Here is an 8,996-nt window from a genome sequence, read left to right as displayed (position 1 = left end):
TTTTTAAAATGTTAGCTGTACAAATTTCAAATGCTACAAGGCATGAATTGTCCTTCACAGTGTTGCTGCACATTCTTTTAAGTGTTGCACATTTTGGAAAGTCCATGTCTAAGAGAGGCAAATTGGCATCCAGCTTCATCTGGAGGTCCTGGTGGATGAGACAGTAGACAGAAGGGCTGTGCTCTTTCCCCAGGACTCTCAGAAGAGACCCTGGCACTAAACCCTGCCAGCAGGTCTGAAATTGCCATCCAGGTCGGTGTGATGCCCACAATCTGGAGGAATGTGCAGCAACACTGCAAGAAGATTAATGACCTTTTGCACTCTGCAATGCTAAGTGCCACCATCTTCTCTCTGCTACTTCTCATTCACCCTAACCTGCGACTGCACCCATCTCCAACCAAGCTCCTGGTCTACCTCTTTCACTGTTGTATGCAGCATTGTCCTTCACTGCCCTCTGTGCTTCCTACACATTCACTTTGACCCCTCACAACAGTTCTGAAGAAGAGTCAAACTGAACTTGAAGCTTTAGCTGTTTTTCTCTCCACAGATGCTGTTGAGTTTCTGTTTTACTTCACATTTCCTACATCCACACTAATACTAACATCCACTTTCATCTCACTTAATTCCTGACGTGCCATTACAGGAGGAAACAGCCCACAACAGGGCTGAAAGGGCAGAAAGAGGAGCAGGGTGACCAATATTCACCCCTCACTGGCTGCAAGGAGAAGATTCTTGAATTACTGGAGAGAATACAAACCACTCAGTGGAGATACCACCACCTCCATGTCCCAGCAGCCAATTAAGATAATATCATAATATGGTAAATTGCTCCTCCATTCCCAAATAACTCATTCCCTCTCTTATCTTCTGCAGACACCTGAACCACCATGCAGCCTCAACCTGCAAGAGTCCAGCCCTCCTAAAATCAGCTTCACCTAAACCTCCAAAGAAGACGACAAATTGGAGAGAGGATGCACTGCTCCACTAGCTCAAATACTTGGACTTTGTGAAGTCCTCCGTGTCACAAAGCTGGTCCCTTTTTTTCTAAAAGCTGTTCCTTTTCTCAAGGATACTGTGTCCTTGGTTTTTTTCAGAGGGGTCATAAACTGCTCCTGATTCCGATTAGACTGGTTTGGTACAGAGATTAAAGGGTATTGAGAGGCCTTTTTATTTATATGTGAGCAGATGAGACTTCAGGCCAAAGTGGTCATGTTTTAGAAGTCACTTGTACAATGAAAGAGGAGTGGTCAGCTCTCTAGCTGAGCAGTTCAGTCCAGAACTGGTTGGAAGTTCAACAGTGGACTCATGAACAGGCTGTCTCTCTTTCTGCCCTTCTAACTTCAACCTGTAAGTATCTGTTCCTTTCTTTTTTACTTGTGTTTTAAGGGGGTTTGCTTAACGGGACTATTGTATATATTCCGAACAACATAATGAAGTCTTGTTTGGATAGACTGAGTTCTGTAGGGGTTCTTTATTCTGTTCTTTGTGTTTCATTGTGTAATTTTGTAAATAAATTTTTGTCTGTTTTAAAACCTGGTAGTCAACCTTGCTCCAGGTAATTTTCACTGTACACTCACCGAAACAAATTGTAGAGTTAAGGTCTGGGCTGCCTGCTTAAGAATGTGGTCAGGCCTCATCCAGAACAGATTAGGGGCTTTTTGCGTGATTTTAAACAGTGAGTGGCAGGTGCTAGCATCTTCATTTCGGGTGTTGGTTTGATCGGGCAGACAAAGCTTGAGATAATAATGGCTCTTTCAGTCACCAAAAGATTTCTGGAGGCAGATGTGGTGACTTTGGAAGTTTTGCAGAAGGTGAATAAAACCAAGCTGCAGGAAGCTAGAATTGGAGCTGCCTGCTTCTGTGAGGAAAGGAGAGATAATTACGGCAGTAGCTCAGCATTTAAACTTGCCGGAGAAACCATCAGAATTCCTGGTGAGACAAAATGTGCTCATTTATGTAAGAAGAGTGGAGAATTTGTAGTAGGAATACTGGACAAACTCCCAGCGCCAGGAATACAATTGTCCTTGCAAATTATATAGTTGATTCACCAATAGGTGCGCTGCCTACTAGAGCTGAAAAGCCAGTGGAGACGCAGGCAAATGAAGAATCTTTATTCAGGTATTTCCCTGATCATGTGATCTCAAGATCATAGAGGCACAAGTTAAAGCAGGAGAGATCAAAAGCACAGATAAGGAGGCTGACATAGCTTTATGCAAGACTTTTTTTGATCAGAGCAGGGGCACCTAGATAAACGTATAAGTATCTTTAGCTTTGCTAAGCTTATTGAATTGCCAAAGAAATATGAGAAGTTAAAACAGTTGTATCAAAAGCCATTTACAGAGAAGGAGAGTGACTGCATCCCTGTGTGTTATTAGTTAACAAATGATGTCTTAATGAGGAAATGGAGACCATCACACATTCAAGCAAATGAGAAGTGGACAGAGATTCATCAAATTGTTTTACCAGTAAGGTATAGAAAGGAGGTGCTGTAAGTTGCACATGAGGTACAACTTGGAGGTCATTTAGGGGTGAGGAATACACAGGCTAAATACAGACATTTTTACTGGCCTGGTCTACACAAGGATGTAGTTGAATTTTGCCAGATGTGTTATACATGTCAGCTAATTGGAAAACCAGAGGCAGTAATAAAACTTGCACCTTTAATATCTATTCCAGCATTTGAGGAACCTTTCATAAGAATCTTGCTTGATTGCATAGGTCCCCTACGTCAGGACTACGTCAGATGATGGAGATAAGGGAGTTCCAATTGTACTTTTTGTAATCAGAGATGAACCGAATGAATCAACCAAATTCAGTCCATTTGAATTAATTTTAGGGCGTGAAGTAAGAGGACCATTAAAACTGATGAAGGAGAAATTAATCCAGAGACCATCCATTTGGAATATGTGTCAAATTTTAGGGAACGATTAAATAGAGCTGGACGGTTGGCTAGACAGCATTTAAAAGTATCACAGTATACAATGAAACAGGCAGCAGATAAGAAATTACAAATTTACAATTTTACAATTGGGGATAAGGTATCGGTGTTACTTCCAGTAACAGGTGAGCCTTTAAAAACAAGGTTTAGTGGACCTTATCGAATAGAGAGGGAATTGAGTGAGGTGAATTACTTGATAAGGATTCCAGAACATTTCAGAGAACACCTCTGGGACACCCGCACCAACCAACCCAACCACCCCATGGTTCAACACTTCAACTCCCCCTCCCACTCCACCAAGGACATGCAGGTCCTTGGACTCCTCCATCGCCAGACCATAGCAACACAACGGTTGGAGGAAGAGCGCCTCATCTTCCGCCTAGGAACCCTCCAACCACAAGGGATGAACTCGGATTTCTCCAGTTTCCTCATTTCCCCTCCCCCCACCTTGTCTCAGTCAAATCCCTCGAACTCAGCATCGCCTTCCTAACCTGCAATCTTCTTCCTGACCTCTCCGCCCCCACCCCCACTCCGGCCTATCACCCTCACCTTGACCTCCTTCTACCTATCGCATTCCCAACGCCCCTCCCCCAAGTCCCTCCTCCCTACCTTTTATCTTAGCCTGCTGGACACATTTTCCTCATTCCTGAAGAAGGGCTCATGCCCGAAACGTCGATTCTCCTGCTCCTTCGATGCTGCCTGACCTGCTGCGCTTTTCCAGCAACACATTTTCAGCTCAGGAAGAAATCTCGCACAGTGTGTCATGTGAATATGCTGCCTCACAGCGCCAGAGACCCGGGTTCAATTCCTGCCTCAGGCGACTGACTGTGTGGAGTTTGCATATTCTCCAGTGTCTGTGTGTGTTTCCTCCGGGTGCTCCAGTTTCCTCCCACAGTCCAAAAATGTGCAGGTTAGGTGAATTGGCCATGCTAAATTGCCCGTAGTGTTAGGTGAAGGGATAAATGTAGGGGAATGGGTCTGGGTGGGTTGCACTTCGGCGGATCTGTGTGGATTTGTTGGGCCAAAGGGCCTGTTTCCACACGAAGTAATCTAATCTACTCTAATCTATAAAGGAAGGAAAGCAAGAGGAGAAGGTGTTAATGATTACAGCACAGAAGGAAGGACCACGTTCAGAGGATTCTGACTTGGACATTCCTCAAATCAAATTGAACAGTGAGGAAGTTGTCAAAAATTGGGATAAATTATTGAGTTACCTTCCACAAGAAAATCAAAATGACCTGAAAGAGTTATCGCTATCACATGGGGAGATATGTGGAAATAAACTGGAAAGTACTAACCTAATTGTGCATACAAAGAACAAAAAATATTTACAGCCCAGGAACAGGCCCTTCGGCCCTCCAAGCCTGAGTCGATCCAAATGTACTGTCTAAAACTGTCGGTCAATTCTTAAGCATCTGTATCCCTCTGCTCCCCACCTGCTCATGTATCTGTCCCGACGCATCTTAAATGAATCTACCGTGCCTGTCTCTACCACCTCTGCTGGCAACGTGTTCCAGATGCCCACCCTCTGTGTGAAGTACTTACCACATGTATCCCCCTTAAACTTTCCACCTCTCACTTTGAAAGCATGACCTCCTGTTATTGAATCCTTCACCCTGGGAAAACGCTTGTCTCTATCCACCCTGTCTATACCCTTCATGATTTTGTAAACCTCAATCAGGTCCCCCCTCAATCTCCTTTTTTCTAGTGAAAATAAACTTAACCTACTCAACCTCTCTTCGTAGTTAGCACCTTCCATACCAGGTAACATCCTCGTAAACCTTCTCTGTACCCTCTCCAAAGCGTCCACATCCTTTCATAATGTGGCGACCAGAACTGTACACAGTGTTCTAAATTTTAACATGACCTGCCAGCTCTTATACTCAATACCCCTTCCGATGAAGGAAAGCATACTATATGCCTTCTTGACCACTCTGTCCACCTGTGCAGTGACCTTCAGGGTACAATGGACCTGCACTCCCAGGTCTCTCTGCCCATCAACTTTTCCCAAGGATCTTCCGTTCATTGTATAATTTGCTCTAGAATTAGACTTGCCTAAACGCATCACCTCACATTTGTCTGGATTGAAAATCTGCCACTTTTCCGCCCAACTCTCCAGTCTATCTATATCCTTCTGTATTCTCTGACAGACCTTTATGCTTTCTGCCACTCCACCAATCTTTGTGTCATCTGCAAACTTGCTGATCATACCAACAGTGCCCTCTTCTAGATCATTTATGTATATTACAAACAACAGTGGCCCCAACACTGACCCCTGTGGAACACCACTGGTCACCTTTCTCCATTTCGAGAAACTCCCTTCAACTACTACTCTCTGTCTCCTGTTGCTCAACCAGTTCTTTATCCACCGAGCTAGAACACCCTGCACACCATGTGACTTCACTTTCTCCATTAGTCTATCAAACACCTTACTAAAGTCCATGTATATGATATCAACAGCCCTTCCTTCATCTATCAACTCGGTCACTTCCTCAAAGAACTCTATTAAGTTGGTAAGGCACGATCTTCCCCGCACAAAACCATGTTGCCCATCACCGATAAGCTCATTCCTTTCCAAATATAAATAGATCCTATCTCTCAGTATCCTCTCCAGCAACTTCCCCACTACCGATGTCAGGCTCACTGGTCTGTAGTTACCTGGAATATCCCTACTACCCTTCTTGTACAGGGGGACAACATGAGCAACCTTCCAGTCGTCCGGCACCTCACCTGTGTTTAAGGATGCCACAAAGATATCTGTCAGAGCTCCAATTATTTCCCCCCGCGCCTCCCTCAGCAACCTGGGATAGATCCCATCTGGTCCTGGGAATTTGTCCACCTTAATAACTTCTAGCGTACCCAACACATCTTCCCTACTTATGCCAACATGACCCAGACTAATCAAACTTCTATCTCTAATCTCAAGATTCATGTTCCTCTCCCCAGTGAACACTGATGCAAAGCAATCATTCAGAATCTCACCCATTCTCTCAGGTTCGGCACACAGCCTTCATTCATTATCTTTTACGGGGCCAATCCTTTCTCTAGATACCCACTTGCTTCTTATATAAGAATAAAATGCTTTGGGATTTTCCTTAATTCTGCTAGCTGAAGCTATCTCATGACCCATTTTAGCCTGCTTGATTCCTTATTTAAGACTTGCCCTCCTCTTCCAATGTTCCTCCAGGGCCTGTTCTGTCCTCAGCTGCCTAGACCTTATGTCCGCATGATGTGGAGATAGGAGATGCTGTTCCAATTAAGCAACATTCTTATAGACATAACCCTCTAAAGTTGGCACAGGTTCAGAAGGAGATAGAGCGCATGCTCCAAGATGGCATAATCAAAGTGGGTTACAGTGACTGGAGTTCACCTATAGTCATGGTGCCAAAGTCAGATGGTACCCAACGGTTATGTGTGGACTATCGCAAAGTCAATGCTGTCACAAACACTGATGCATATCCATTTCCACATTGGAGGACTGTGTCAAAAAAGTGGGACAAGGAACTTATATTTCAAAGTTCAACTTGCTCAGAGGCTACTGGCAAGTATCTGTCAGAGAATGCAAATGCAATTTTGGCTTTCGTAATGCTAGATGGAAAATATCAGTTCAACATCATGCCATTTGGTATAAAAAATGCTCCAACCACATTTCAGAGACTGACTAATAAAGCCATTGCCAGGTTATCCAATTGTGTTTACATTTATGACCTGGTGATTTTTAAGTCACTCATGGAAGGAACATTTATGGCATTTATCGGACTTGTTCTATCGCCTTCAGAAGGCAGGCTTGGTGGTAAACCTAGGTAGAAGTGAATTTGCCAAAACCCAAGTCACTTTCCTGGACCACATTATTGGACATGGACAAATGGCCCTATGGGATGTGAAAATGAAAGTAAATGAGGGATTTCCCACACTGTCGATGGCAAAAGCAATACAACAGTTCCTGGGGTTGAGTGGATTTTACCGAACATTTGTGCCAAACATTAGCAGTGTGGCTGCTCCACTCACCGAATTGTTAGAAAAGCACAGGAAGTTTCAGTGGACAGCTGACTTTAAAAAGGCATTTGACAGCCTAAAAACTGTGTTAACCACTGCCCCAATATTAGCCACATCTGATTGAGCCTTTCAAGATGGCATTCGATGCCAGTGATGCAGGTGTCGGTGTGGTGTTTCTGCAGGAGGTTGACGAGCGAATAGAGAAAAAAAAATTGGGTATTTTTCCAGGAAGCTGAACGTTCATCAACAGAAATATTCAACGGTGGAGAAAGACTTTAAACTTGGTGTTGGCATTACAACATCTCAGTGTTTATATTACCAGCAATGCATCTGAGACAATCGTATACACTGATCACAACCTATTGACATTTGTGGAGAAATTTAAGACCAAAAATACCAGCCTGTTTAGATGGAGCTTGTTGTTGCAGCCGTTCCATTTGACGATTGTGCAGGTGGCAGGTAACGAAAATGTGATTGCCGATCCGTTATCGAGACTCAAATGAGATACTGCGGCCTGAAAGCTGGATGACAAGAGATATTGAAGCTTTGGCCAGAAAAAAGAAGGAGACGTGGCTCAGGTACAGGCAGCCAGGATCAAGGGAATGCCAGGAGGTATACAGGGAATACAGGAGTCCATTGAAGAATATACATGTTTGCATGTCTATAGTTAGTATAGTACATACACTTGTTTTAGACTACTAACCAATTTGTTTTTGAAGGGTTTTAAAAATTAAACCATCTTTTGGTACTGATGGTTCTTTTTTTTATAGGGGAGAGGGGAGGTGTCACAAAGCTCGTCCTTTTTTCCTAAAGGACTGCATCCTTGGTTTTTTTCGGAAGGGTAATAAACTAGTCCCAGTTCTGATTAAACTAGTTTGGTACAGAGATCAAAGGGTATTGAGAGGCCCTTTTGTTTATATGTAAGCAGATGAGACTTCAGGCCAAAGTGGTCATGCGACAGAAGTCACCTGTATAATGGAAGGGGAGTGGTCAGCTCTCTAGCTGAGTAGTTCAGTCCAGAACTAGTTGGAAGCTTAGCACTGGACTGCAAACACAGGCTCCCTCCCTTTCTGCCCTTTTAACTTCAAACTGTAAGCATCAGTTCCTTTCTTTAAACTGTGTTTTAAGGGGGTTTGCTTAGTGGGATTGTTGTGTATATTCGGAACAGCATAATTAAGTCTAGTTTGGTCTGGTTTAGTCCATTACATCAGCTCGAGTACAGTCAGGAGCATCCTGGTCTATCTCATCGAAATACCTGACCAGGAATGTTGAACTGCCAATCCTGCACATCTTTCAGCCAACTCTTAGCCTTTACAATGATATCATATTCTGACAGCTCAAAGGGGTCAGTGGCCCTGTGCTGTTTCTGTAGTTGTTATGACATTCAACTTGAGCATGGAAATGCCTCAATTCGATACTGGGTAGAGATTGGGCTGCTCCCTCACTATCCAGGTCAAACAGAGGGAGCATGGGCCGAGTCCAATGGTGAAGCAGAGCAGGCCGTGTCTTGTGGTGGAATGAGCACAGAACGTGTCTCACGGTGGAACAAACATGGGCCAAGTCCCAGGGCGGAATAAACCGAGCCTTGGCCGAGTCCCGCGGTGGAAGGGAGCGAGCCCCGACTGAGTGCCATGGCAAAATGGAGAAAGCATGGGCTGTGTGCCATGGTGGATCAGAGCAGGCTGTACCCCAAAGTGGAAAGAGCAAGCACTGTGTCTAATGGCAGAGCGAGCACAGGCCGAATCCCACAACAGGACAGAGTGAGCACTGTGAGATAGCTAAAGTTCAAGATCTATCTATTCCTGTGAGGGTGAAGAGTATGGTTTGAAGGAATAGGGAACGCTGGATGACAAGAGATATTGAAGCTTTGGCCAGATAAAAGAAGGAGACGTGGCTCAGGTACAGGCAGCCAGGATCAAGGGAATGCCAGGAGGTATACAGGGAATACAGGAGTTCACTGAAGAAGGAAATAAGGAGGGCAAAAAGGAGACACAAGAAACTCTAAACTGAGATGATTAGGGTGAATCCAAAGAGGTACTTTAGATATATTAAAGGCAAAAGA

Source organism: Chiloscyllium punctatum, chromosome 10 (assembly GCF_047496795.1).
Source record: "Chiloscyllium punctatum isolate Juve2018m chromosome 10, sChiPun1.3, whole genome shotgun sequence".
Taxonomy (NCBI): Eukaryota; Metazoa; Chordata; class Chondrichthyes; order Orectolobiformes; family Hemiscylliidae; genus Chiloscyllium; species Chiloscyllium punctatum.
Note: the sequence above shows the minus strand (reverse complement) of the source record.